The sequence below is a fragment of the Puma concolor genome, chromosome B2 (genome assembly GCF_028749965.1).
Source record: "Puma concolor isolate L17-30 chromosome B2, mPumCon1.1.hap2, whole genome shotgun sequence".
In the NCBI taxonomy this organism is placed as follows: Eukaryota; Metazoa; Chordata; class Mammalia; order Carnivora; family Felidae; genus Puma; species Puma concolor.
The window spans coordinates 96,471,767-96,491,946 of record NC_141671.1 but is presented as its reverse complement, the minus strand read 5'-3'; the positions used below and the strand labels follow the sequence as shown (position 1 = coordinate 96,491,946).

The 20,180-nt window shown below is 38.7% G+C and overlaps 1 long non-coding RNA gene across 1 annotated transcript in view; it reads right to left on the bottom strand.

The window, feature by feature from the left end:
* The window catches only part of LOC147581121 (uncharacterized), a 154,212-nt gene that overhangs the window by 115,032 nt on the left and 19,000 nt on the right, over positions 1–20,180 (bottom strand). The window contains exon 2 of the long non-coding RNA XR_015251440.1: positions 4,591–4,743. This is a non-coding gene — a long non-coding RNA (uncharacterized LOC147581121). The remainder of the gene's footprint in view (positions 1–4,590; positions 4,744–20,180) is intronic.

The window sequence follows — 20,180 nt, the reverse complement described above, 5'->3', positions numbered from 1 at the left end:
CACTCACCAATATGCCATGCTCCTTTAATGAACATTTAAATATACATTGTAGATTTCATATTACATTGAAATTATTAAACTTATCACATCTCTCTATTATTTCTTAGTAGATAAGAATAAACCAACGAATATGAAAAATCCACAACTAACATCATCGTCAATGGGGAGCCTTTCAGTAAGGAAGAACTAAATCAGTACTCCAAATCAGTAAGGAAGAACTAAAACTTCCACTATTTGCAAATGACATGATACCATGTATAGAGAAAACCCAAAAGACTTCATCAAAAAATGGCTAGAACTGATAAATGAATTCAGTAAAGTATCAGGATACAAAATCAATGCACATAAATCTGTTGCATTTCTATATACCAATAATGAAACATCTGTATGAGAAATTAAGAAAAGAATCCCATTTACAGTTGTACCAAAAATAATAAGATACCTAGGAATAAACCTAACCAAAGAGATGAAAGACCCATACTCTGAAAACTCTAAAACACTGATGAAAGAAATTGAAGACAACCCAAAGAAATGGAAAGATACTCCATGCTAATGGATTGGAAGAACAAATTTTGTTTAAATGTCTATACCACCCCAAGCCATCTACCCATGTAATGCAGTCCCTATCAAAACAGCAACAGCATATTTCACAGAACTGGAAAAAACAATCCTAAAATTTGCATGGCGGTGCCTGTCTGGCTCAGTTGGGCCTTGATCTTAGGGTTGCGAGTCTGAGCCCCACGTTGGGTATAGAAATTTCTTTAAAACAAAGTCTTTTTTAAAATGTTAAAATTTGTATGGAACTACAAAAGACCCTGAATAGCCAAAGCAATCTTGAAAAAGAAAAGCTAAGTTAAGGCATCACAATTCAAGTTATATTACAAAGTTGTAGCAATCAAAACAGTATGATACTAGCACAAAATTAGACACATAAATCAATGGAGTAGAGTAGAGGACACAGAAATGGACCCTCAACCCTATGGTCACCTGATCTTCAATGAAGCAGGAAAGAGTATCCAATGGAAATTCCAAAAACACATTCATTTCAACAAATGAAGTTGGGAAAACTTGAGAGCTACAAGCAAAAGAATGAAACTGGACCACTGTCTTATATCATACACAAAAATAAACTCAAAATGTATTAAAGACCTAAATGTGACATGTGAAACCATAAAAATCCTAGCAGAAAGCACAGACGGTAATTTCGCTGACATTGGCCATAGCAACTTTTTTCTAGGCTAGATCCCCTGAGGTAAGGGAAACAAAAGCAAAAATAAACTATTGGAACTACATCAGAATAAAAACCTTCTGCACAGCAAAGGAAACAATCAACAAAACTAAAAGGCAGCCTATGGAATGGGAGAAGATATTTGCAAATGACATATCCAATAAAGGGTTAGTATCCAAAATAGCCAAAGTACTTATAAAACAACACCCAAAAAACCAAATAATCCAATTAAAAAATGAGCAGAAGACATGAACAGACATTTCTCCAAAAAAGACATACAGGTGGCCAACAGACACATGAAAAGATGCTCAACATCATTCATTGCCAGGGAAATGCAAATCAGAACACCATGAGATATCCCCTCACATCTCTCAGAATGCCTAAAATCAAACCCAGAAAGACAAGTGTTGGTGGAGATGTAGAGAAAAAGGAATCCTCTTACACTGTTGGTAGGAATGTAAACTGGTGCAGCCACTCTGGAAAATAGTACAGGGGTTCTTCAAAAAGTTAAAAATAGAACTACCCCAGGATCCAACGATCACACTACTGGGTATTTACCTAAGGAATATAAAAACAGTAATTAAAAGGGATACATGCACCCCTATATTTATATGCACCCCTATTATTTACAATAGCCAAGATATGGAAGTAGCCCAAGAGTCCACTGATTGATGAATGGATCAAGAAGATGTGATATATATGTATATAAAAGAATGAAATCTTGGGGCGCCTGGGTGGCGCAGTCGGTTAAGCGTCCGACTTCAGCCAGGTCACGATCTCGCGGTCCGTGAGTTCGAGCCCCGCGTCAGGCTCTGGGCTGATGGTTCAGAGCCTGGAGCCTGTTTCCGATTCTGTGTCTCCCTCTCTCTCTGCCCCTCCCCCGTTCATGCTCTGTCTCTCTCTGTCCCAAAAATAAATAAACGTTGAAAAAAAAAATTTTTAAAAAAAAAGAATGAAATCTTGCCATTTGCAACAACATGGAGAGAGCTAGAGAATATTAATGCTAAGTGAAATAAGTCAATCAGACAAAGACAGATGCCATATGATTTCACACATATGTGGAATTTAAGAAATGAAACAAAGGAGCAAAGAGAAAAAAAAGAGGGAGATGAATCAAGAAAGAGACTCAACTACAGAGAACAAATTGATGGTTACCAGAAGGAAGGTGAGTGGGTGATGGGTGAAATATGTGATGAGGATTAAGGAGCGCACTTGTCATGATGAGTACTGGGTGATTAAAATAAAAACTTTTAAAAAAAGAATAAACCAGTTATTTTAAAAATGTTTAATGTTTGGGGCACCTGGGTGGCTCAGTCGTTAAATGTCTTACTTTGGCTCAGGTCATGATCTCACGATTCGTGAGTTCAAGCCGTGCATCAGGCTCTGTGCTGACAGCTCAGAGCCTGGAGCCTGCTTCGGATTCTGTGTTTCCCTCTCTCTCTGCCCCTCCGCCACTCATGCTCTGGTCTCTCTCTCAAAAATAAATAAACATTTGAAAAAAATTTTTTTAATTTTAATGTTTATTTTTGAGAGAGAGAGAGGCAGAAAGAGCATGAGCAGTGGAGCGGCTTTATTTCTACTTTTTTAACAGTTAGTTGCTGAATTTTGATTAGATGCATCCAAGTGTCATCACTATGAAAATGTCCAGATGGTGGACTGACCATGATTTTGGTTAAAGTAATACAAGAAAATGACATTTAAAAGCCTAAAGAATTTGGTAAAGAATGAACATGGTATGATTATCAGGGTCAGTATTACATCTCCACTATTACGGTAGACATGGTTTAAACATGTCTCCTTTTTAGAAAAGTCATTCTTTATTTTCCTCTCAGATAAGATTTCTTTTATATTTAAGCAATTTTCATTCCTTTTTGAATATGGTGAATAAGGCACCATCTTAATGTAACCTTCTGGCTTTTTATTCCCTGCCCTTTGCAAGCTGGCTCCTTAGGAACAGTGGGTTTTTTCTATAATTACTATAAAGTTAAAATTGAATATTTAATATTTAAAATATTAAAATCGAATATTTTAGATCATGTACAATGTTTGAAGGTCTAAATAAATATTTGAAACATAAAACAAAACAAGAAATAAAACAGGGGCACCTGGCTGGCTCAGTCAGTAGAGCATGTGACTCCTAATCTCAGCATTGTAAATTTGAGTCCCATGTTAGGGGTAGAGATTACTTAAAAATAAAAAATTCTTAGACAAAAAATAGAGAAAAAAACATGAGGAAGAAAACATTCCAAATCCCAATCTCTGAGAAACTCTGATATATGTCTTCTATATTTGTCAATTAGTACAATGTTTAAAATATAGTTCGATAACAGGTGCACCTGTATGTAACTATCTAAACCAAGAGTGGGTTAAGTGTCCAACTCTTGGTTTCTGCTCAGGCCATGATCTCGAGGTTCATGGGATCAAGCCCCGTGTCTGGCTCTGGGCTGTCACCACAAAGCCTGCTCAGGATTCTCTCTCTCCCTCTCCCTCTGTCCCTTCCTCTCTCTCTCTCTCTCTCTCTCTCTCTCTCTCTCTCTCAATAAATAAACTTTAAAAAATCTTGAAAAGAAAATATACTTAGATACAAAAAGAACTCTCAAACAAAAAAATTAGTACAAAAACATGAGCTAGAATATAGCCTTCTTGAATTTCTTCTCATGAAAATAAAGTTGAAAAGTAGTTTGTGCTACCAAATCACTAGTGCTATATATTGCAAAAATGAAGCAAGGCATTTTAATTGAGTAAGCAGCGACTCAATGATAATGTGGTGAGCAAAGCAGATAGATTCCTGGCTCCCACTGGGCTCATATGTTGTAGCACAGAGGTCAGGGAGGCAGCAGCAGACAATTAAAATTTAAAAAAAACACATATTTTTATAATGTGATAAATGAATAAATGTTGTGAAGAAACCTAAACCAGGGTCGGACATAGAGGAAAGCAGGGGCCATTTAAGGTCTGGTGATCATGAGAGGGTTCTGTGAGGACAGACCTAAGAGTAAGGCAGGAGCTGTGTGAGGACATGGGAAAGAAAAGCGCAGATACAGGGAAAGGGAAGGGCAGAGGCCATTCATTTCTGCATGCAGCACACCTGATTCTTAGCAACTATGGTGCAATCGGATCTGCACTATGGATTCTTCAAATACAGCAAAACCTTGGTTTGCTAACATAATTCATTACAGAAACAAGCTTGTAATGCAAAGCACTTGTATATCAAAGCAAACTTCCCCATAAGAAATCATAGAAACTCGGATGATTCGTTCCACAACTCAAAAACATTTATATAAAAATGATTAAAATACTGTAATATAACATAAAATAATAAAGAAAATACAAAATATAAAGAAAAATAAACCTGCACTTACCTTTGAAAACCCTTGTGGTTGGTGTGAGGGAGATGAGAGGAGGTTTATTGTGTAGGATGACTTTCGCTATCACTGGCACAATCACTGCTATCTATTGGCTCAATGGAACCTTTTTCTTTTTGTGCACCTTTAACAAGGAACCTATCCAATGACCTAGAATGAAATCATACACCATGATTAAGTGGGATTTATTCCAGTGATGTAAGGATGGTTCACCATTTGCAAATCAATCAACGTGCTACATCACATTAACAAAATGAAAGGTAAAAATCATAAATATAGAAAAAGAATTTCATAAAACTCAACATCCATTTGTGATAAAACCCTCAACAAAATGGGTATAGAGGAAACCTCAACAAAATAAAGTACCTCAACAAAATAAAGGCTATATGTGATAAGCCCATGCCTAACATTATACTCAACAATGAAAAGCTTTTAGCTTAGAAAAGGAACAAGACAAGAATGCCTACTGTTGCCACTTTTATTCAACATACTATTGGAAGCTTTACCGAGAGCAAGTAGGCAAGAGAAAGAAACAAAAGTTACCCTAATCAGAAAGGAAGAAGTAAAACTGTCACTATTTGGGGCATCTGGGTGGCTCAGTCAGTTAAACATCTGACTTTGGCTCAGGTCATGATCTCGTGGTTCGTGAGTTCAAGCCCTGCCTCTGGCTCTGTGCTGATGGCTCAGAACCTGGAGCCTGCTTCGGATTCTGTGTCTCCCTCTCTCTCTCTGCCCCTCCCCCTGCTTACACTCTGTCTCTCTCTCTCTCAAAAATAAATAAACATTAAAAAAAAAAAACTGTCGGGGCGCCTGGGTGACTCAGTCCGTTATGTGTCTGACTTCAGCTCAGGTCATGATCTCACAGTTCGTGAGTTCGAGGCCCGTGTCAGGCTCTGTGCTGACAGCTTGGAGCCTGGAGCCTGCTTCGGATTCTGTGTCTCCCTCTCTCTCGGCCCCTCCCCAACTCATGCTCACACTCTGTCTCTGTCAAAAATAAATAAACTTAAAACTAAGTTTTTTTTTTAAATACCTGTCACTATTTGCAGGTCACAGGATATTATATATATAAAAAAACTCTAAAGATTCCACCAAAAAACTATTAGAACTAATAAATGAATTCATTAAAGTTGCAGGATACAAAATCAATATATAAAACTCTGTTGTATTTATACATTAATAACAAAATATTAGAAAGAGAAATTAAGAAAACAATCCCACTTACAACTGAATCAAAATGAATAAAATAACTAGGTACATATTTAACCAAAGAGGTAAAAGACCTCTATACACTGAAAACTATAAGACATTAATGAAAGAAACTGAAAAAGACACAAATAAATAGAAAGAAAATCTATGCTTATGAATTAGAAGAATGAATATGTTAAAATGTCCATACCACCCAAAGCAATGTACAAATATAGTGCAATTTCTATCAAAGTCCCAATGGCATTTTTCACAGAAATAGAATGTATAATCCTAAAATTTGTATGAAACTACAAAAGACCCTGAATATGATCTTGAAAAATCTTGGGAGAAAAAAAAAAGAACAAAGCTAGAGGCATCATGATTTCAAACTATCTTACAAGGTTATAGTAATAAAAACAGTATGGTATTGGCCTAAAACCAGACAAGTGGATCAGTGAAACAAAATAGAGAGCCCAGAAATAAGCCCACATACCTATGGTCAATTAATTTATAACAAAGGAGCCAAGAATATACTACTGTATTGGGAAAACTGGACTGCCACATACAAAAGAATTAAACTGGACCACTTTTTTATACCATACACAAAAATTAAGACCTGAAACCATAAAACTCCTAGAAGAAAGCAGAGGCAGTAAGCTCCTTGACATTCTTGGCAGTGACTTTTTGGATTTGTAACCAAAAGCAAAGGCAACAAAAGCAAAAATAAAACAGTGGGACTAGATCAAACTAAAAAATCAATAACAGAACTACCATATGATCCAGAAATTTCACTTCTGAGTATTTGTCTGAAGGCAATGAAAACACCAAAATATCTATGTTCCCCCATGTTTACTGCAGCATTATTTACAATAGCCAAGACATAGAAGCTACCTAAGTATGGATGCATACAGAAAATGTGGTGTATGTATACACACACAGGATTGTTTTTCCGTTACTGCTCAAGGTATCTTTCCACACTGCCATACATCATCACTCCAGTTTTATGGATGGAAAAACTCACTTGTAGGAAGAGTAGACAGACATGAAATGTACATGTATATATACATACATATATACATACATATGCACACCCATACACAATGGAATATCAGTCAGCCCTTAAGACAGAAGAAAATCCTGCCATTTGTGACCACAGAGATGGAGGGCATTACGCTAAGTGAAATAAATCAAAGAAAGGCAAATACCATCTGATCTCACCCATATGTAGAACCTAAAACAAAAACAAAAACAAAAATGCCAAATTTATAGATATAAGAAAACAGATTGATGGTCACCAGAGGTAGGGGTGGAAAGGGTGGGAGAAATGGGTGAAACTGGTCAAAATGTACATACAAACTTCTGCTTATAAAATAATTGTCATGGGCATGTCTTGTACAGCATAATGACCATGGTTAATGAGACTGTATTGTATATGTGAAAGTTGCTAAAAGAGTAGATCTTAAAAGTTCTCATCACAAGAAAAAAATCTGTATCTATGTGTGTTAATAATATTAACTAGACTTATTATGGCAATCATTTCACAATATATACAAATATCAAATCATTATGCTGTACACCTGAACTTAATATAATCTTATGTGTCGATTATATCTCAAGTTTTAAAAAAACTAAGGAAATTTGAATAAAATATATTGGTTTTCATTAATAATGGTATATCACATTGGCTCACTAATTCTGATAAATATACCATACTATCATAAGATGTTAACATTAAGGGAAACCAGGTGTGGGGTATATAGGAACTCTCTATATTATCTTTGCAACTTTTCTATAAACCTAAATCTATTCTAAAATAAGTTTATTTAAAAAGAAGTTGAAGAAAATTTGCTCTTCTGATGAGTTAAACTGGGGCTTGTGATCTCCAGCTTCTGACTGATAGGGATTCCCCTTCTTCCATCCCGCACTGGTCTTTATAAGTGGAAAAGCACTGGGTTTTTTCATTTGATCACTGTTTTTTAACTTTCGACCTTTAATTCTGAGTCTGTGGTCTGCTTTTCCTACAAGTCAGTTTCTCCATCTATAAAACTGGACAGATGATAGATGGCAGTATGGTAAGACACCTTGAGCAATACTGAAAAAGTAATCCTGTGTCTGGGTATGTTAACCTATAAAAATGGGTTCTTACCAACACAGCCAAACATCTCTAACAGTGACAGGCAAATTGGCTGTCACTTATCTTCACGTGAAAGTCAACACGGACCTGCTGGTGGATCGTTCCTTCAGAAGGCCTCATTAAACTCACCTTTAAAAAAAGGAACTACCCTACCATACTGGCAATTTCTGAGCCTTCTAGACAATGCTGGTACTTTATAAGACAGGCTAACAAGAAACTCTTGCAGAGCCCTGTCAGGGTATCACTGGCTCATCTCTGAAGCACAAAACATTTCATCTCAGATGTTGTCAGAAAAGGTAAGTGGAAATATTCATCAAGGGACAATGAGAAAAAAAATGTTACACTAAAACTAAGAACTTTTTAAAAGAGTCTCTTTGTTTTTCTGCCTCGATGTAGCTTTACATATGGATTTATCTTTCATAAAAGAGAAAAGCACACAATCAATGACAGAAATGAAAAGTCATGCCGTCTACTTTTATATCATTAGGAAACTATTTTCAGTGTTGTTTGTTTTGGCACCGTTAACATATGTTGAAATGGATTTGAATAATAAAGGTAAGATCTTTAGGAGACATACCTATTTTTATACTGAGGAATTTGGCTATCACACCAAGGTGTGTGTGTGTGTGTGTGTGTGTGTGTGTGTGTAATGAAGAGCAGTTATGACAGGGTCAGAAACCCATAAATTAACCTGAGATGATACATTGGCAAAAATAGAGAGACCTATATACATGTAAGCTTTCACTATTGGAGATGTTCACAACAAAATGTCCGGAAGTGTACACAAATGTTAGGAGGAATTAACACCATTTTCACCTGTAAGTTATCACTGTTTTGCTCTCTAGCGCCTAAACACTTTTCGTGTCTGGGGAACTCCCCTCCTTACAAGTTCAGGTCACAGGTGAAGGCCACCTCCCAGCATCCCAGCTAAAACTGCCAGATCATCACTCTCACAGCGTCATTTGCAGACACCTGCCCCAGACTTTGACAGGGGACACGGAGAAGCAGGAACAGTAGGGTATTTTCTCCAGCAGCGGCAAGAGGAGTATTAGGGGCACCCAGTGTGGAGGGGCTGAGGGGCTGCAGTGGCCTGACACCGGGGTCGCAGCGTTCTGTCCAATCCACACTCTGTGCAAGTCGATGTTCGGGGAGCCAGTGGAAGTGTCCTCACTGGAACGACTTTGTAGTATAATTTTAGGTGGCTAGGATACAGATGAATTGGGCTACCTGATTTCAACGGGGATACCAGAATCCAGCCCCCTTGGTGCTTCTGTGAGTTACCCCATATTCTCCCAATAAATTTCTTTTCTATTTAAGTCAAGGTGAGTTGGTTTATGTTTCTTGCAACAGCATCCTAACCGACAAGGGAACAGCTGCAGGCAATAGATTCCCAGAGAAATAGGGCTGAATCTGAGATTGATTACTTGGCCTGGTCAAGGTAAAAGGCAGTAACAATTCAGCCATGATTGAAAGATTGGGGAGGGGGTGCTGGGCAACTGTGATGTCTCAGAAACTGCAGAGGTGAAACAATGCATTTCCCCGGTTCCCCCAGGGTCATAAGAGGGCACTCATGAAGTGCCCATTGAGTGATATTGCCATAGATTAGTTTCTCAGCTTCAGCACTATTGACATTTGGGGCTGGATCATTCTTTGTTGTGAGGGCTGTCCCGTGTGTGCGTTGTAGGGTGTTTGGGAGCATCCTGGCTCTGCCCACAAGATGCCAGTAGTACCCCTTCCCACAGCTGTGACAAATAAAAATGTCTCCTGACATTGCCAAATGTCCCTTCAGGGGCAAAATCGTCCCCAGTTGAGAACCACCATCATAAAAGAGCATGAAAAAGTGGAAGAATTAAGGGACGTTGGGGTGGACAGCTTGCTAAAGGAGAGTGACAATCCATAATTCTTAAATTCTTAGTTCAAGGGATGGAGAGAAGACCAGGGATGCCATCTGACTTTGTCAAAAACTCCTTTACCAGTTACAGCTGCCAGGCTATGAGAGCCAAAGGCCAATCTCACACTTGAGCCTTGCTCTGCCATGTGGCTTCCACCCCAGCAAAGCCAGTAGTGCCCAGAATGCTGCAAACAGGAAGCCATTTGGAACCTGAGGCAAGCTTCTTTTGAAGGACTTGCCTTCCCCGTTTCTGGGGGTGGGGGAGCCTACAGACAGCCTTTAGCTGCCAGCCCTCTTTTGGAATTGCCTTAGCTGAAGAGGGTTTGCCTAAGGTCATGTCCCCTTCCAGGGGAAGTCCACATCCCATGACTGATGACACAGGGCTATAGATGTCCAGCTCCCTCACATCCCTCACATCAATCCACACTTTGTGGATTTAGCTGAGGAAGCCTTGACTGAGACTGCACTGCAGTCAGAGGTTAGCTGATAAACTGGGCTCTCTGGAGAAGGGGGAAGCCCTGATTTATAACATTTGCCAATTTCCAAGCACACAAGTTCCAGCATACCACTTGTCACAGCCCAACTTCTCTCTCAGCCCCCTTCTGCTTTCTTCCCTTCTCATCTAGAGGTGGTGATGCCAAGACCACACCCTGTGTACACTCTTGGACTCCAATCTCTGTCTCAGAGTCTGCTTCCAAGGAAATTCAACCTGGAACAAATGGCAACTCAGGAAAGTGGTGGACCCCCAGAAGGGAGAATAAGCTCCCATCAGAGAAAAGAGTTCACTGTTCAAACCATCAAGAGCCTTGTTCATCACACTAAGTTTTTTTGCACTTATTGCATAGGCAATGGGGAGATAGGGAAAGTTTTAACTAGGGCACTAACAAGATCTGATATATATTTGGGAAGGTTGTTCTGGAAGCAGAACACAGAATTAAGTGGAGTGGCAAAAGACTGTTACAATAATCCACTTGGGACAGTGACAATGGGGATGGAGAGGAAAGCCAACAATAAATTGGGATGATTTAATAACTAATTAGATGTGATGGTGGGAAAGGGAGAAAGGAGTCAGAATAAGGTTACTACTAGTTTGGGAGACTAGTTGGACTAGATCATGGCAGATAATTTTAGGAAGGGGATACATTTCCAGCATGTTGAAATAAAGGTATGCCTACATGGATCATCAGGATGGAGATATTCAGAAACGGTATATATATATATGCAATATAAACATATGTGTTATCTACTATAACATATCATATTACTTAACATTCATACACTGACTATCCTGAAACAAAGCTATATAAATACATACATTATAGCAGGATAAAAATAAATAAATGGATGAAAAACTCAGGTGAAAAGAATTAAGAGAGAGGTGAGGTTAATACACAAAAGTCAACAGACAGACCTTAAGCAACAACTATAGATAGGCCACCAACTCTGCCCTGAACCTCCCAGTTGCAAAGTAGAGGGAAGTACAATTAAGCATATATTTCATTGAGACCCTAGGTTAAAAGCAAGTAAGCGAGTCCAGAGAACCACCCATTCCCAGGTATTGAGATCCAATGGGAAGCATCTTCCAGGACTAACCATCAGTTGGAGGCTTATAAGTAGATATGGAGATGTGGGAGTCAGGGGGTGTGGGTGGTGGTGATAACTGTAGGCACAAGGAGAGTGTATAACAGAAGGAAAAGGTCCAAGGATGGATCCCTAGGAACACTGACATTTAACAGAAAAGCTGGAGAACCAGGGAAATGGAAAGAACAGAGAAAATTAAGCTCCCCAAGAAATCCCAGATGTACAAATTGTAGATACAGAGTTTGAGAATACTCACAAGTGTGTCTTATAATGTTACTGTTTATTTCAATGACAATAGAAACCTTAGTCTTGAAACATACCAATAATAGCCTTCAAACGTTTGCCTGGGGTGGGGGTGGGAGAACACAACAATCTCTTATCTTTTAGAAAATACAAATAAAAGCCACTGTCAAAACATAACCCAAAATGCAAAGGAATATTAGATTATATCAATGAGGTCATGGTTATTATGATATGACTAAAGTAATGTAACAGGCAGTAGCAGAATTTCTCTATGACTTTAATAATAGTTTCTAGCTTAATTCTAATTTTAAAGTAAAAATTATAGTTTATGTTCACTTCAGAAATAACTGAGTCTTCAGAAAAGATATACATTTTTGAACAAAAAGTTTCTCCTAACATACTGTTTTAAGACTATACAAGGGTTTTTTTGTTTTGTTTGGTTTTTGGTTTTTGGTTTTTTTTTTGTTTTGTTTTGGTTTGGGGGGTTGGGGGGAGGGTTGCCTTGCAAATCAATTTCTGTCTATATCTTACCATAACAAAAGAATCCCTAGATTTACCTGGGGATTAGCTGATAAATGAAATGAGGTAATCTCTGCCCTGAGGAAATTTGAGACCTGCCTGTTCTCAGAGAAGGAAAGTTCCAGAAAGTCAGCTCAAGAGGTCACTGCGGGAGCTGCTTTCCTTGAGGGGTTTGGGAAGAGATGAAATACTACAACATGCAAAGAAATAATTAAATAGAAATTATGGAGTCCTTCTAATTAAAATAGTTTCTGATGTCTTCAATCAATGGAAATGTTGTGGAGAAAAATACACTATTTGATAACAGATTTTAAAAGGAAATAGAAAATAGGAGTGTCTGTGCATCTTGTATGAGAAAAGAATGAACAGATGTAAAACAGGCAACCAGATGAAGAGCCCATTGAAGAGAACTGGATGATTAATACACTACAAACAGGCTGGGACAGCGTGATTTATCTCCATCTCAGAATGGAAGCCTACGATGCAGAAAATGAGGTTAAAATGAAAAATGTAGGAATCTTGACAAACAACAGGACAAGAGATAATCTATGTTTAAAAGAAGGGCATAAATTAAAATGAAGAACCAAAATTCTTGTAAGGAATCCAGGAATCTACTGACAAGTCTTGGCGAGTAAACGGAGTTGGAATTTTTCTTTAGACAACTTGGGATTTTTCTCTAGCCTGAGACATACCATAGATCTAGAATGAAATGACCCACTGCCTTTCTTAATAAAATGATGACACTTTATTGGTGGCAAAGATTTTACAGAGAGGGCCAGAGCAGGGCAGGGAAGCCACTTAGATCTTTCTTTGTGCTTCATGCAGAGGAATAATTTAGGGTTCCCAGAGAGATCACTGCACTCAGGTGATGAGTCATTGCAGAAATCAAATAAAAACAACCTAGAACCAGGCTTGAAATTTGATGGTATTCTAATATTATTAATAACCAAAATAAAAGATCAGTTACCACAGCTCTGAGCTCTGATGTCCAAATGAGAAGAGTGTTCCAGAATTCAACGGTGTAACTTACTTGGGGAAAGCAGTGTTTTTCTACGCTTAAAAGGAAAAGTATCTCCACTTATCCTATTCCCACTTTCCAAGATCAAGGCCCCACGCTTTCTGGAAGAAGTCATTAAACAACTAAAATTTCATTATGGTAACAGTTTGTTAGCACAGCCCTTTTTTCTTTTTAAACCAGAGCAGTATCAGGTACTGATTCATGGCTTTTTATGTTTCATTTTGGATTTTTTTTTTGTAACGTAAATTTTATTGAAGTGTATATATGGAATGTGCACACATAAAAAGTGGACAGTTCAATTAATTTTCACAAATTGAACACATCTATGTAACAAGCTTTCAGATAAAGAACTAGAATATGGTCAGACCCACAGAAGTCCCCTTGTGCCCATCCCAGTCACTCACCTTCTCTCAAGGGTCACAATCACTTTGAACTGTAACACAATAAACTTGTTTTGTCTGTTTTTGAACTTCATAGAAAGAGAACCACACAACTTTATATACTATTATGTTGAGCTTCTCTCATTCAACCTTGCTGGATTCATTTCTATAGTTGCCTGTGGTTCCAGTTTGTTCATTTTCATTACTGTGCACAATTTATATATCTATCCTACCACTGATTGAGAGGTATTTGTTGGGTTTTTTTCTTCCATTTTTTTTTTAAATTTTATTTTTTATTTTTTAAAATTTACATCCAAATTAGTTAGCATATAGTGCAACAATGATTTCAGGAGTAGATTCCTTAGTTCCCCTTACCCATTTAGCCCATTCCCCCTCCCACAGCCCCTCTAGTAACTCTCTGTTTGTTCTCCATATTTATGAGTCTCTTCTGTTTTGTCCCCCTCCCTGTTTTTATATTATTTTTGTTTCCCTTCCCTTATGTTCATCTGTTTTGTCTCTTAAAGTCCATCATATGAGTGAAGTCATAGGATTTTTGTCTTTCTCTGACTAATTGCACTTAGCATAATACCCTCCAGTTCCATCCATGTAGTTGCAAATGGCCAAGATTTCATTCTTTTTGATTGCCGAGTAATACTCCATTGTGTGTGTGTGTGTGTGTGTGTGTGTGTGTGTGTGTGTGTGTGTGTGTACACCACATTTTCTTTATCCATTCATCCATCAATGGACATTTGGGCTCTTTCCATACTTTGGCTATTATTGATAGTGCTTCTATAAACATGGGAGTGTATGTGTCCCTTCAAAACAGCACACCTGTATCCCATGGATAAATGCCTAATAGTGCAATTGCTGGGTCATAGGGTAGTTCTATTTTTTTTTTAATTTTTTTTTTTTTAACGTTTATTTATTTTTGGGACAGAGACAGACAGAGCATGAACGGGGGAGGGGCAGAGAGAGAGGGAGACACAGAATCGGAAACAGGCTCCAGGCTCTGAGCCATCAGCGCAGAGCCTGACGCGGGGCTCGAACTCCCGGACCGCGAGATCGTGACCTGGCTGAAGTCGGACGCTTAACCGACTGCGCCACCCAGGCACCCCACAGGGTAGTTCTATTTTTAGGTTTTTGAGGAACCTCCATTCTGTTTTCCAGAGTAGCTGCACCAGCTTGCATTCCCATTTTTCTTCCATTTTTGGTAGGAAAAACAGTGCTATGAATTCTTCTATGTATCTTTTTGGGAAACATGAGGAGTCATTTTGGATTTATTGGCTATATTTTTTATGATTTTGAATGGAACTTAAAACTATATCTTTTCGGCACACTGGGTGGCTCAGTCAGTTAAGCATCTGACTTCGGCTCAGGTCATGATCTCACTGCTCGTGAATTCAAGCCCCAGATCGGGCTCTGTGCTGACAGCTCAGAGCCTGAAGCCTGCTTTGGATTCTGTGTCTCCCTCTGTCCCTGCCCTTCCCCGACTCATGCTCTGTCTCTCTCTGTCTCTAAAAAATAAACAAATGTTAAAAAAATTTTTTTTAAACTATATCTTTCCTCTCTTTTCAGTGTGTATTCCTTTATGAGATGGTGGTTAATACTTGAGAACATTTACTCTATGTATTTTATTTAAAATGTTTCCCTAACAGTGTTTCCAGTGATTGTCTTAGGACATGGCAAAGCCTTCAGCTCCTTGAACATGTTACTTAGTGCATGTTACAGGAATTTGACAGTGATCAAAGAAGATGCTAGTACAGACTTCTATTAATGGATGTATGGCAGATGAGGTTCATGACCAATAAAAAGTACTGAATGATACTGCATTGTAATGCATTGACAAACTGGCTAGAATAGACTGCAAGGAACACTCAGGTCAAAAAACGAAAGGGGAGCATGCAGAGAGGAGGGAACACTGACGTGGCTTTCATCTTGCAGGTTTTTCCTGAAGTGGGTGAACAGGAGCCTTGGTATGCACAGCCTTCTGGAGCTGGGGGGTGGGGACAGAGATAAAACTCAGGACCCAAACGGTATACCCTCATTGGAAGGATAAACTAGAAATATCCCCTGCCTCCCAGGAAATTGCAAAGATAACTGGCAATGAGTGGAAGAAGATGAAAAAAAATGTAATAAAAAATAACTCCATTTAGGGCACCTGGGTGGCTCAGTCAGTTGAGTATCTGACTTTAGCTCAGGTCATGATCTTGTGGCTCATGAGCTTGAGCCCCATATCAGGTTCATTGCTTTCAATGCAGAGCCCACTGCAGATCCTCTGTCCCCCTCTCTCCACCTCTCCCCTTCTTGCACTTTCCCCAAAAGTAAATAAATACTAAAAAAAAAAAAATAATAACTCCATATAGACCATAAAGTAAGTCTCAACAAGTTTCAAAGGAATGGTATCAGACAAACTCATAGCATAGAAACCAGCAACAAAATAATAACCAGGAATATCCTATATTTGAAAATAAAGAAATACACTTCTAAATAATTGCTCAAGGAAGAAATTATAACAAAGTAGGCACCATTTAAAACTAAATAATAATGAAAATTCTATATATCAAAAATTTTGGCATGCAGCTAAAACAATGGAGAGATATATAACCCTTGCTGCATCTATTAGGAATGAAAAAAAGGCCACATATTAGTGAACGAAGAATTCAACTTAAAAATTTAGTGAATGTAGGGTGCCTGGGTGCCTCAGTCAGTTAACCATCCAACTTCAGCTCAGGTCACGATCTCACGGCTCGTGGGTTTGAGCCCCACGTCAAGCTCTGTGCTGACAGCTCAGAGCCTGGAGCCTGCTTTGGATTCTCTCTCTCTCTCTCTCTCTCTCTCTCTGCTCCTCTCTCCTCCTCATGCTTTGTCTCTCTCAAAAGTAAATAAAACATTTTTAAAATTTTTAAGAAATTAGTGAAAGAATAGCAAGATAAATCCAGAAAAAAAAGATGGAGGTAAGAAATAATAGTGATAAAAGCAGAAATTAAAAATCAGAAAACAAATTAACAATAGTGAAAATTAACAAATACAGAAGTCAGTTCTTTAGTATGATTAATAAAATTGACAAACTTCTGCTAAGACTGATAAAGAAAAAAAGAGGCACAAATAAACAATAATAGGAATGAAAAAGGAGACATAACTATAGGTACTATAGACATAACAAAAGAGTATCATGAGTGACTGTATACTAACAAATTTTAAAACTTAGGTAAAATAGACAGAGTCCTAGAAAATGAAAACTTACCAAGACTGACTCAAAATAAATGAAATATCTGAATCCTCCTAAGGAAATTGACTTGATGGTCAAAACCTTCCTATATGAGAGATAACAACAGGTTCTTTTTCAAAGCCTCCATATTTTGGAGCAGTTTGTCAAGCAGCATTAGGACACCACAACAATATCCATATCTGTGATAAAGGTCTCTAGGTAAATTGGAACACAAACTAGACACTGATATTAAGGAATTATGATTAATTTTATTAAAAAAAATTTTTTTAATGTGTATTTATTTTCGAGACAAAGAGAGACAGAGCATGAGCAGGGGAGGGGCAGAGAGAGAGGGAGACACAGAATCCGAACCTGGCTCCAGGCTCCGAGCCATCAGCACAAAGCCCAACATGGGGCTCAAACTCGTCAACCACGAGATCATGACCTGAGTTGAAGTCGGATGCTCAACCGACTAAGCCACCCAGGCGCCCCCTGGAATTATGACTAATTTTAGATCTGATTCTGGTATTATGTTTAAAGACAAGTCTTTATCTTTTAGAGGTACATTTTAAATTATTTATGGAGGAAATGATATGAAGGAATTTCCTTTAAAGTAATGAAATAGGTGGGGGTCATAAGACTGGCCGTATACTGATAGCTGATGAAGGTAGATGGAGGTACAGGGGTTCATGATATCCTTCTCTTCATTTTTGTATACACTTGACATTTTTCATAGCAGAATTTTTTAAGTTCCCAGGGATGAAACCATAGCTTACATATATTTTTGTAAATATTATTTTGATCCATTTATTAGTTAATTAAAAGCATTTAAAAGTGAACTCAGCATTGCCAACATAAATTTGATACAACTTCTTAGATAACTTGGATCCCTCTTATATATATGTTTTAGGGAAAATACATGGTAGTTTTATCTTTGTACACACTTCAAATACTTTTTAGACTAAAACATCTATAACTAATCGTTTTCCTTGTGTGAAAAACACCAAACCCCCCTATCTTCTTGCTCAGTCTGAATCCTTATGTCCAAACTCAGCCTCTTTCCAGGATACCAATACTAACAGCAATTTCTGGTCTCATTTTCCCCACTATATACCCCCTAGAATGCAGGCCACTCCCTTCAGAACAGGGACCTCTTTATAGCTACTTTGTATGCATGGTCCTAGCAGAGTACCCAGCTCATGGTTCATGGTCAATAAATAGCAGGGTTCTGTACTCCATTTTGCCAGCTCCCACGTCCCTCACTGGATTATGGTAAGGCTGAAAACAAATGAAAATCAAAGCCTAGGGAACTGAATGTCTAACTGGTCTAGATCCTCTGCTCCAGGTAGAAAGCAGACAGTTCTCACATTTTAAGAGAGGCTCCTTTGAATGGAGGGGGCAGATCCTTCCCTCACTCACTCCACTACCACAAGCAAATGGAATGTTTCCTTGTTCCCTCACTCACTGGCTGCCTTTCCCAGCATGGGGTGGAGAGGCTAGAGCCAAAGGAGGGCAAAGCACACCCAGAAACATGGCTGTTTCTGTAGGGATACATACATTACTCGGAGCACATTTTGACATAAACTCTGTCACTTCAGTGAATTCAGATGGGGCATGGTGATCTCCTATGAGGGAGCCCCATCATGTCTAAAGGGCACAAAATAATGGGGGGTTTCCTGTGTGGCCTCACCCAACTTAAGGTATCTCTGTTTGTTTTGTTGAGAGAGAGAGAGAGAGAGAGAGAGAGAGAGAGAGAGAGAATATGAGCGGGGATGAAGGGCAGAGGGAGAAAGAGAGAATCTACGGTCAGTGTGGAGCCCAACACGGGGCTTGATCCCATGACCCTGGGATCATGGTCTGAGCCAAAATCAAGAGTCAGATGCTCAACCTACTGAGCGACCCAGGTGCTCCTAAGGTATCTTCTTAAGTAGCTCAAGTACTAACCAGAAATCCTACAAATCTCAATTTCCCTCATTCCTTTGTTCTTGACATGGTAAAAAAATTTGAGAAAAGCTTTTATTTATTTTTTTAAATTTCTGCCTCTTTTGGTCTTCCATATTTAAGACAAAACAACATAATGGATTATTATGCTTCAGGAAGGCACGAAATAGTTTCAGTTAAATTCGAGATTGGTACTTAACATGTCAATTCAACATTTTAAATTGATTTCTGTGCAGATCAAGAAAGAAAAAAAGAGTTTTGGGGATGAATCCCAAAGGAGCTGAATAACCAGCCATTCTGTGTGGATTTTTTTTTTAAGCCACAATTGAGAGGTAGTCTACATAATCCTGTTTTTTAGCCATTGAGATGAATTCTCCTGACTTTTCCTTTGTCTGATCCAAACTTGTTTTTCTATATGGTATAAGCAGAATTAACTCAAGAGTTTCATACCCAGGACCATCTGAAGGATAATTTTACATTTGAGTATCTTCTTGAGCCCCTACTTCACTTGTTTCCTTCCTGCAGCTGTCACAAACCCTACCTGTCATACCCTCCTGTTGTGACTCTGGCCCAGTTCTCTTGTCCCTCCTAGAACATAACTGTACCTTATAGTCAACCTTATTCCACAGGAACAAATAATGCACCCTTGTACCTAAGAATTAATATAGCTTCCCAAGAGCAGCTATCCACTCTAATCCCAAAGATCAACTGACTATTTACTTATTTATTTATTTATTTATTTATTTATTTATTTTTAAGTTTATTTATTTATTGTGTGTGTGTGTGTGTGTGTGTGAGCGAGAGAGAGAGAGATAGAGAGAGAGCTTATGAGAGGGGCAGGGGCAAAGAGAGAGAGAGAGAGAGAAAAAAAAACTCAAGCAGGCTCTGCACTGCCAGCACAGAGCTGGATGCGGGGCTCAAACCCATGAACCGTGAGATCATGACCTGAGCAGAATAAGCCATCCAGGTACCTCTATTTTTTGTTTTGTTTTGTTTTGAGAGAGAGAGAGAGAGAGAGCAGGGCAGGGGCAGAGGGAAAGAGAAGGAATCTCAAGCAAACTCCATGCCCAGCACAGAGCCTGATGCGGGGCTCGATCCCACAACCATGAGATCATGACCTGAGGCGAAATCAAGAGTCGAACGGTCAACCGACTGAGCCACCAGGAGCCCTGCAATGTACTCTTTAAGCCAATAATCCTAATTCATCAGGAGAATCATGCACCATATATACTTGATAAAATTTACCTTGCTGGAAGACTTATCTTCTAGGAATGTGTCATAGGGCCACACGCATGTTGACAAGTTCTGTTTTCTTCTGCTCCATAAGAAACTGGGGTTTCCTGAAAGACTGCAAGGAGGAACAACCTTCCTCACCACCCCTCACCACCCATTTTTGCTCTCTAAGTCTCCTGTGTCAGCTCAGTGCTAGCAGAGAAGTGCCACTGCCCGTCTGCACACCTGAAAACCAGATGTGACTCGTGTCTGCG